The sequence below is a fragment of the Curcuma longa genome, chromosome 8 (assembly GCF_044706935.1).
Source record: "Curcuma longa cultivar G26 ecotype Majalengka, Jawa Barat chromosome 8, ITB_CL_G26_1.1, whole genome shotgun sequence".
NCBI classification, from domain to species: domain Eukaryota; kingdom Viridiplantae; phylum Streptophyta; class Magnoliopsida; order Zingiberales; family Zingiberaceae; genus Curcuma; species Curcuma longa.
The window spans coordinates 2,755,289-2,766,163 of NC_133868.1; positions in this window are offsets into that span (position 1 = coordinate 2,755,289).

Genomic DNA, 10,875 nt, shown 5'->3' on the forward strand with positions numbered 1-10,875 from the left:
CCCACCAAGACTTTCCGCATAGGGTTACCACCCCCTATGACCTAGGGTTACCACCCCCTAGGGTTTTCCCCTTGCCTAACCACAGCTAGGACTTTTGCCTAAGTACACTTAGGACTTTCCTGCAAACTTATTCAAACCGTTAGATCACAAATGGACTTAACTTTGAATCCCTTTGCCATAATCAAAACTTAGGTTCAATCGTCGGATGCTTCCCGCACCAACAACTCATTTAATTAACGGACATACAATATCTTAAACACAAGGAGATTAATGTACTTATAGTAAGAAAGAGCCCATATTATAATATGGGATTGGTGTGGTAGTGCAATAATAACTCTTTAGTGGAATGAGTTATTATTGATGGACTTAAGCTGTGTGTTCAGAAGGAAAATGGGAAGCTTAAGCCCATCGGAGGCCAAAATCAATTCCTCCTCGAGGTCCCTACTGTAGCCTCTGGAAATCCTCGAATCCACCTCAGAAAGAATTCATGGAGACCTTCGGAAGAATTCTTGAAGACCTCTCGGAGACCTTCAGAAGAATTCTTGAAGACCTCAAAAGACCTTGGAAGACCTCCGGATGAATTCTGAAAAGAATTTTGTGAGAAATTTCGGATAGAAAATTTTATTTATAAAAGAAAATTTCTGAAATTTTATTTAGAATTTTTCCGAGAAAAATTTGGATAAGAAAGAAATTTTTTATAAGAATTTCCGCTAAGAAATTTCGTCTCTTCTCGTACAAAATTTTATTATAAAATTTTGTGAATTAATTTTGTTAAATTAACAAAATATTAATTATGGAATCTCGCTAAATATTAGCGAGATATAATTAAAAAGATTTTGTTAAAAACAAGAACAAAATTAATAAGATGGAAATTTATTAAAAAGATAACTAATCTTATCCATTGGACTTTATTTCTTTCTAATAAAATCTTATAAAAAATTTATTTCTAAATAAATCTAGATAAGATAAGATTGTTAGATTCTTTCTAATAAAATCTTATAAGAGATTTATTTCTAAAATAAATCTAGATAAGATAAGTTTATTAGATTGTTTCTAATAAATTTTTCTTAAAGATTCTATTAGAACTTTTCTAACTGAATTTGGATAAGAAAATTTATTAGAATCTTTCTTAAATTTCCATGATGGCTTGGCTATATAAAAGGAGGTTTAGAGGAGGTGAAAAAGATCATCAATCTAGTCTTTTCTCTCCTTGAAGCCGACGGCAACAAGAGAGCCTTCTCCCCTCTCCCTTTCTCCCGCCGCCCACCTCTCCCTCTTCTTCTCTTTAGGGCCGGCGCCCTCAAGGCTTGCTTCTCCTCTCCAAATTCCTCTAGGGCCGGCGCTCCTTGGTGGCTTCATCCCCTTAAGGCCGGCGGCCAAGAACAAGAAGGAAGGAGAAGAAAGATAGGAAGAAAGGAAGGCTTGGTTGCTTGATTGCTTGCCATTGAAGAGAAGAGTTTTTGTAGAGATATCTCGAAGGATCGTTGTCCACACAACGTTCGAGAAGAGGAGAGGACATACAGTAGAAGATCAAGAGGTCATCTTCTTCTTCTAGGCATCCCGAAGAAAAGGTATAATTTAATGTTTCCGCTATAATTAAATTATTCTTTTTATCTCGGATCCTGTAAACCAAACACAAGAGCCCAATGATCTTAATGCGTTGATCAAACCTTGGTTTGATCAACTCTGAGGGCAACTTAAATCCGTTTCCGGAAAAATTTTTGTTTTGCAAGTATTTACCGGAATGGAGTTTTCTAGTGTTTCCCAACATTGACCACTTAACCTAAATCTCCCTAATGTACTATTATCTCGCCCCACCCTGGTACTAGGTCTTGGATCTCTTAGACATCGGCTAGAGAGGGGGGGTGTGAATAGCCGTCCACACTTTTTAGCCTTTTCTTCCTTAGTCTTCGTTGGCACAGCGGAATGAACAATCAGAGAACACGAAGACTGAATCAGCACACTCGACACAAGTATTTAACGAGGTTTGGAGATGATGCTCCTACTCCTCGGCGTGTCCGTAAGGTGGACGATCCCTCGATCTTTTGGCAGATCAGACCCTGATAAATATCGGCTATAATCTTCTCCTTCTCGGTGGAGGAACCTCTCCACAGATTGTCTCAAATGATACAAAAATAAGCTCAAGACAAGGAGAATACAATGAATCAAAGATCGGACAACTGAGACAACAAGAATCGCTTGCTGCTCAGCCTGTTCCTCCAAACACAGGACGTTGCTCTAGACAGAGCCAACAAGAACAGCTAGCAGCACAAGCCTGTTCCTCCAAACACAGGACGTTGCTCTTGTTTCCTCTTCTTCGATTCACGATCAGGCTCTCGTAAGATTGGCAATGGTGCTTCTGAGCTCTCAAGGATGATCAACGAATAGTCGTGTAAGCTCTGTTCCTCAGCGCTGCTTCTCGCTTCTCTTATAGCCTCTGCTTGGTTCTTGTGCCCAACGGATCCCTGCCAAAAGCTGCCGTCCGTTGACACAGAACTCCCCCTGCAGAAGAGACAGCTCAAAAGCCCGCCTTGGAACTCTCACCATCCATTTGAATTTTCCTCCTTAACCTGTCCTGTATATCTGCACACTCAAAAGATGCATTAAAAACATTCTATAACAAGGACATAGTATAAGGACAGATTAAACATTAAAGTCCATGTCACGAGCAGAGCTACCAAAGCTCTCTCGGACCAAACAGGAGATCGGGCCACCAAGGCCCTCCTCCTGGAATCAAGAGACCGAGCCACCAAGGCCCTCCTCTTGAGGAATTCGGTTCAGAGCCACCAAGGCTCCCGGAGATCGAGCTACCAAAGCTCACGGTCCCGAGCCGAGCTACCAAAGCTCTCCCGGACCAATCAGGTTCTGAGCCACCAAGGCTCCCTGAGATCGAGCTATCAAAGCTCACGGTCCCGAGCCGAGCTACCAAAGCTCTCTCAGACCATCCCGGCCATCAGCACCAAGCTCCCGACCAATCAGGTTCTGAGCCACCAAGGCTCCCTGAAGAATCTGGTTCTGAGCCACCAAGGCTCCCAGAGATCGAGCTACCAAAGCTCACGGTCCCGAGCCGAGCTACCAAAGCTCTCCCGGACCTGTCCCGGCCATCAGCACCAAGCTATCGGCCAATCCGGTCCTGAGCCACCAAGGCTCCTCCTGGACCATCTCGGAGACAAGCTACAAAAGCTTCCTCCATTCTCCCACGAGCACCAAGCTCCCGGCTATCATAGTCCCGAGCCACCAAGGCTTCTTATCTCTCGGCCAAGGGCAATACCTTCCCGGTTTCACCTCTCCTGATCAGATAATCACTTTCCCGGGCAAGATCTTACATCTCCCGGGCAAGATCTCACTTCTCCGGCCAAGACTGTCCTCCAAACAGAAGTCAGGCTATCAAGCCTTCTCCCGGCCAAGCTTCTCTCGGCTTTGTTTCTCCCGGCCAACCTTCTCTCGACTAAGATTATTCTTTTCCCGGGTAAAATCTTATTTCTCCCGGCCAAGCAATGGTTTCCCGGGCATGATCTGATTTCTTCCGACCAAGGAACTCTTCTCTGTCCAGGCATTCTCGATAGTTCCCGGATCAAGCGGGTAAGTTTGTTGCTTCCGGCCAAGAAACTCTTCTCCAGACATTACTGCATTCTCCCGGCCAAGCTTTTCTCGGCTTGCTTCTCCCGGCCAACACCTTTTCTCTCCCGGCCTCATTTCTCTCGAAGAAGTAATCTCCTTCCCGGGCAAGCTTGATATTTTCCCGGCCAAGATGCTGCTTTCCCGGGCAGGAATTCCCTGACAAAGAGCAGGCAGGAACTGCCCCGGCAAAGAGTAGGATCTCCCGAAGTCACGACTACGTTGGACCTGGTCGATTGCGTGATCGACCAAAGCACGCTGGTCGATCAGCTGATCGACCAAAGCAAGCTGGTCGATCAACTGATCGACCAAAGCAAGCTGGTCGATCAAGTGATCGACCAAAGCACATTACGTTGTTTTTTTTCTTCTTTTTTTTTAAAGCCATGCAACGTTGGTTTTTAAACCATGCTTGAATTTCTAATGTGGCAAAGTATAATTAAGTTAGCTTCTTGCATGCATCGTTGGATTTCTAACATCATGCATGCATGCATGAGATTTCTAAGTCAAGACTTCATTAATCAAGTTTAAGTGCATGAAACTTCATTAATCAAGTATGAATTCATTAATCAAATGGTAAGGCATGATCAACCACCATGCATGTGCTATCACCATTTGCTAGCAATAGCATGCATGCATTAATATGATTAACTTCATTAAACTTCAACTTGTCTAGCCCAATTAGCCCGGGTAAGACTAAACTTAAATCTTTTGTATTTAACCTGACATTACTTGTCAAACAACAAAACAGACTCAAGTCTGACTAGACTCAAGTCTGACCAGGTCAGACTGCATCAACACCCAAGATATCTCCACCCAATTCCTTCTTTTTCTATCTTCTAATTTGATGGCAAGAACTCAAGGTAGAAGCTTCTCCTTCTTTCTCTTCCTCTCCTTCTTTCTCTTCTTCTTTCTCCCTTCTTGGCCACCAGCCCTAGCAAGGATAGAGGCCTTGTGCGCCGGCCCTAGCAAAGGGAAAGAGGTGGTGCTTGGGCGTCGGCCCTAGCACAAAGAAAGGGGAAAGAATAGGGAAAAGGGTGCCGACTCTAGATGGAAGAAAACAAGGGGGAAGGTTTCTTCAAGGTGGCGCGGCCCTAGAGGCTAAAAGCAAGATGTTAAGGTTGTATTTTAGTCTCTCCCTCTCCTCCCCTTTTATAGCTTTGCCATCATAGAAATTTTAGGAAAAAATAACGGAATTAATATAATTTTGTTATATAACAAAATTTATATAATTTTGTTGGATAACAAAATTTTATAACAAAATTTTGTTGGATAACAAAATTTTGTTGGATAACAAAATTTAATAAAATTTTATTGGATAACAAATTAACATAATTCAATTTAGAATTAATCCGAATTCTGTTAACTGAATTTTTAATAGAATTCTAAACAGAAAAACAGAATTCTAAACAGAATTCTAACAGAATTCTAAACAGAATTCTAACAGAATTCTAAACAGAATTCTAAACAGAATTCTAATCGAATTCTTAACAGAATCTCATGGGTGGATACGAGACTTTATCCAGAGGCTACAATAGGGACCTAGAGGAAGAATTAGTTTTGGCCTCCTGATGGGCTTGGGCTTCTTGTGTTATCCCTGAACACCCAACTCAAGTCCATCAATAATAACCTATACCACTAAAGGGTTATTATTATTGAACTACCACACCAATCCCATATTATAATATGAGCTCCTTCTTATCATGAGTGCATTAATCTCCCTGTGTTTAAGATATCGTATGTCCGCCAATTAATTAAATTACTGACAACTCAATTAATTAACTTCTGAATCTAAGAGTAGTACCACTCAACTTTATTATCATGCGGACTAAATCCACCTGCAGAGTTTACATAATAATCCTTATGAGCTCCTCAACGGGATATCATCAGCCTAAATATTAGGACACAGATTCCTTCTATAATCAACAATACACCATATACATAGCATTATCTCTCAACTCATCGGACCTTTTGATTTAACGAATAAATCTCACCCTTTGATGAATTAAAGAAATAAATACTAAGTATATGTATTTATTATTATATAGGGATTAAGAACATGCACACCCATAATAACAGAGGTCTAGTTCGATTATATAGTCAGTATAAATCGAACGACCTCAAACGGTCCTGCTCAATGCACACAAAGTGTACTAATGTAATTTTATAGTCAAGATAAACTAATACCAATTACACTACAACCATTCCAATGGTTTGTCCCAGTCTATCTTGGTTGTGAACTATTATTTATAATTTATAAGGAACCGATAACATGACCTTAAGTTTAATTTTAGGTTTTCTATATTTTCAATTATGCACTTAGTCTTAGTGAACCTAACCACATATCCAGAGTTACACAGTTGACTAATACTTAGTAAGTTGAATTCAAATTGGTCAACTAAGAAGAACTTTACAAATTATAAAGTTTGAGTCTAGTTCAATATTACCTGATCCGATTACCTTAAGTTTTTTGTTGTTTCCAAAAGCAACGGATTCTAAGTTCTTGAACTTTAGTTTGGTGAACTTTGATCTGTCCCTAGTCATGTGTCTTGAGCATCCACTATCTAACATCCATTGATCCATATCTTTGTGTTCCTACATAAAAGATACTTGGTTTGGATCTATATGGATTTAAAGATAGATGGTTCTTTCCTATTTTTCATCTCACCCATTTCTAGATGATCACACAGTTAATCCTATGAGTTGTGTGAGATGATTCCTCAATTTTATCTTTGATTAAAGGAATGGGTTATTGTTATCTAGTATTTGATTAACATTGTGTTAGATTCAAGTTTAACCTTTTGACTTACTAAACATATATTTCAAGAATCAGCTTCTAGGAAGTGGTGAGGCACAGGAGCCTTCTTGGTTATCAGAACAACGACCACTTTCTAAGATAAAGTTGATTCAAAAAATTCTATATTTAGCTAATCTAGGGATAAACTTTGGTTTAACTAATTTAGAATGTGGCAAGGTAGCTTTGATTAGATTAACTTAGCTAAGCAGATCAAGTAAGATACTCCTTATCCACTTAACTACCTAAACTAAGTTTTCCTAACATAATATCATCTCGCCCCACCCTGGTACTATGTCGAGCAAGTGTTAACTAAATCTGAGTCCTTACCTAGCATAAGTTGTTCTAAAACAAATAAATTAAAAATTAAAAATAATTTAAAACAAACAAATTTATTTAGCATGTAGGTTTTTAAGTTCTTCTGAATCATGACCCATATTAGGTTTGATCAAATAATGTATTTGATCCTTGGAGACTCAATATTGATTTGTTCCAACTGGATTGATCAGTTTGGACTTGGAAACCCATACTTGGACTCTAAGTTTCTTGGGTCTATTTAATAATGTCATGTATGCTCTGTGCTTAGATTTGTGTCCAAGCCCAGATCGGTTGTATCCAATCCTTTGAGTTCCAAGAATCATGTCAAGATATTTGGAGCTTGAGGTGAATTTTTTCAATGTTCTTTTCAAATCGTCAATCTGAAGTTTCAATTTGGAATTCTCTTCTTCAAGTTTAACTTGAGTTCCCAACTTGAATAGTTTCAGTTGGCGATCTGGAGTTGACTTTCTTCTTGAGGAGTGCTACCTTCTCTTGGAGTTATTCAACTTGAGCATTAGATTTTGCTAACCTTTTTGATAAACTGTAAATTATTGAATACAATCTATCTATACTTACAGTGGTTGTGGGTTCTTCTAAAACGGATGCGGATCCGTGGCTTGAGCTTGAGACTTTCTGACTCGCTGTCAGTTCTAGTTTGTTCATCTCGAGTTGGAAGGGCTAGGAAACTTGTGGTTTGTTCTTCTTCTGATTCTTCTGATGAAGATTTATCCCAAGTTTCTTTGAGCGCTTTCTTCTTGGATTTTCACTCCTTTTTTTGGTTAGGACATTCGCATTTGAAGTGAACTTTTTCTTTGCACCCATAGCAGGTGAGCTCCGTCTTGTTTGTAGAAGGTTTGTTGGAGTTGGCCTTTTCTACCACCTTCTTTGCTTCTGATCTTTTTAGTCCTTGTTTTTTCTTAGCATCTTCCGAAGTAGGTTGACAAGTTCGGTTGTGACTTCTTTGTCGCTTTTTGATGTTGACAATTCATCAGATTCTTCTTCTACTTGCTTTCTGGATCTTTTTTCTTTGGTTGGTCCTGCAATAAGAGCTATACCATTCTCTTCTATTATGATATTAGTTTATTCATGCAATTCAAATTCAGAAAATAGCTCATCGAGTTTTATTTTTAAAGGTCCCTAGGACACCTTGTAAGTATCAACCATAGATGCCCACAAAGTGTTTCTAGGGAACGCTTTCAATGCGTACCTTATGACATCCGATTTTCAACGGATTGTCTAATCGCGTGCAGTCCATTCAGCAAGTCTTGGATTCTTGCGTGCAATCCACTTGTTGATTCTCCTTCCATCATCTTGATATTGTATAGTTTGTTGATGAGGAGATCCCGCTTGCTGACCTTTGTGTCTGATGTACCTTCATGTAATTCTATGAGCTTGTCCCATAGATCTTTGGCACTAATGAAATGGTCTGACTCTGTTCAGCTCTTCTTTGGTCAACCCACATTGTAGTGTTTGGGTTGCCTTTGCATCTGCTTCAATTTTCTTCCTTGGTGGTTGCATCCCATTTGTCGTAAGTTTGTGGTAGATCGTCATTATCGGTTGGGATTGTGAATTCCATTTGAATGACAATCCACATTTCCACTTGTGTCTTTAGGTGGTACTCCATTCTACCTTTCCAGTAGATGAAGTCCTCCCTATAAGAACAGAGGTGGCCTTGCGGTACTGAATCCTTCCTGATGGGTCATTTAAATATCGCACACAAATAAACAACAGAAATGTTCCAAGACTTGGTCTTGGATTAGTAGTGTGGGAAAAAAATAGAATAAATTGAAAAAAAAATATGAAAAATCTGAAAAACTTGCTCGACCAGTGGTTGTTGCACTGTGTTCGAGCGCCCCTCGCTCTGATACCAATTGTAGGATTGTTGAGAGCGCTAGAGGGGGTGAATAGCGCTATCGGTAGCATTTTCAAATTTCATAAATTTGACCCATGAATTCTTGCGATCAGAGTTGTAAATGCAGCGGAAAAGTAAAAACACAACGGAAAACACACGGTGTTTTACTTGGTTCACAGCCACAGGCTGCTACTCCAAGGCCCACGATCAGTTGACCGTTTACGTTGGACAATCAACTAAATAACTCCCCTCTTACGAAAGGGAGTTAACGATTACAAAATATCAGAACGGTAATAACAATACCATCCTTAGAAATTAAGTACAGAATCGATTTAGATTTACCGAAGTAATAAAGATGCAGACTTCTCGTGCAGCACTTCGGTGTTACGATGACATTCCTGGATGTTGCTTCACGTGCAGACGGTCGTCGGTTGTCTCTGAATTGATGCTCTGAGGGGTCTCCCTCGATGCTCTTTTATTGGGCTTTTCGGGCGTCTGGAAACCTTTCCAGGCGCCTCCACGTTGTCCGTCGATCCACCATCGGCGCTACTGACTCGGCACTTCCAGGCGCTTGTATCCCTTTCCGGGCGCCTGTATGCTGACGTGGAGGTTCCGGATGAACTTTGACTTCCGCAACGCTTATCTAGATCCGGGCGCCTGGAACCATTCCGGGCACTTGGAAGCTGAGGTGTCCCGACCACTAGGACTCTGCCACCTCACTGCTTCGCTGGCCCCGTTCCGTTGACGTTCGATTGCCTGGAACCAATCTGGGCGCCTGGACTCCAGTCGCCTGGATCCAGATAAGGGCGCCCAGAAATCAAAGTTCCCGCCCCTCCTTTCCTGCATTACAAGTTAGCACAAAACCAAAAAGTAACAGGAAAAGGATAAACAGTTTTACAACTATTTTTGGTCTTAACTTTGGATTTTCAGTGAAATCTTGGGTTAGACCGACGCCTACTGTTCCCACACTAGGAATGCGCCCTTACCCACTCCACTCGGGAGAATTTACCTGTTTGCCAATCAAGTCCTCCAGACTTGTTGGACTTTCTGCTTAGCCTCGATCCTCGACCCCCAGGATTTCCTGCTAGACATCTGGTCCACCTGACTTGCCTAGACTTCCACTGCCAGACATCTGATCCACCTGACCTGCCTGGACTTCCACTGCCTAGACATCTAGTCCACCTGACCTGCCTAGACTTCCACCTGGTGCACTTGATCCGCCAAGACTTCTTGCCTAGTCCTCCAGACCAGGACTTCCACTGCCTAGCCTCTAGCTAGGACTTCCCATTGTGCCTAGTTTCCACTAGGACTTGCCTGTGCCTAGCCTCAACTAGGACTTTCCTGTGCTCCCTGCACACTTAGATCAGCTCGTTAGTAATCACCACACACTTAACTTGAACCTCTTGCCATTATCAAAACTAAGGTTCGATCATCTGGTGCTCCCTGCACCAACATCTTGCATAGTCTTCTTGCATAGTCCTCTAGATTAGGACTTCCTTGCTCAGTTCTTTAAATCAGATCTTCCTTGTCCAATCCTCCAAATCAGGTTTTCCTTATCTAGTCCTCCAAATTAGATCTTCCTTGCCAAATCCTCCAGAACAGGACTTCCTTTGCCTAGCCACAATTAGGATTTTTCTATGCTATCTGCCCACTCAATTCAGCTTATTAGTCCACTTTTCAAGCTTAACTTGAACCCTTTGACATTATTAAAACTCAAGTTTGATCATCTGGTACTCCCTGCACCAACATCTTCAACAATTCGGATTCCCACATTAGTTTGTTGGACGAATCGAGGAGTGCATTACCACCATCTCCTACTCAGTGGGTATCAATGGTGCTATGTATAGGTTCTTCAAAGGGAGAAGGGGATTGCGACAAGGGGACCTGCTCTCTCCTTTCCTCTTTGGATTATGTTTGGAGGTCTTCTCAAGGTCTCTCAAAGCCACCTCACTGTTGCCCGGATTCCATTTCCTATGTGTATTGATCCAAGGATTCCTCACTTAGCTTCTGTGGATGACTTGCACCTTTTCGCACGAGTTGACGGGTTGACGATTATGGAGATAGTGAACTGCTTGGCAGACTTCAGACAAGGGCTAGTCTTCTCTCTAACCTCTGCAAGTCAAATTTATGCATGGCGGGGGTTTGCGATCGCATGCCAGCCCAGTTGCTTGAGATCACCAGATTCTAACGTGGAACATTTCCTTTCCACTACCTCGACATTCCTCTCGTGGTGAAGAAGCTCTGGACCAACAACTACAGACCTTTGAAGGAGGCTATCATATGGAGATTAGCTTCT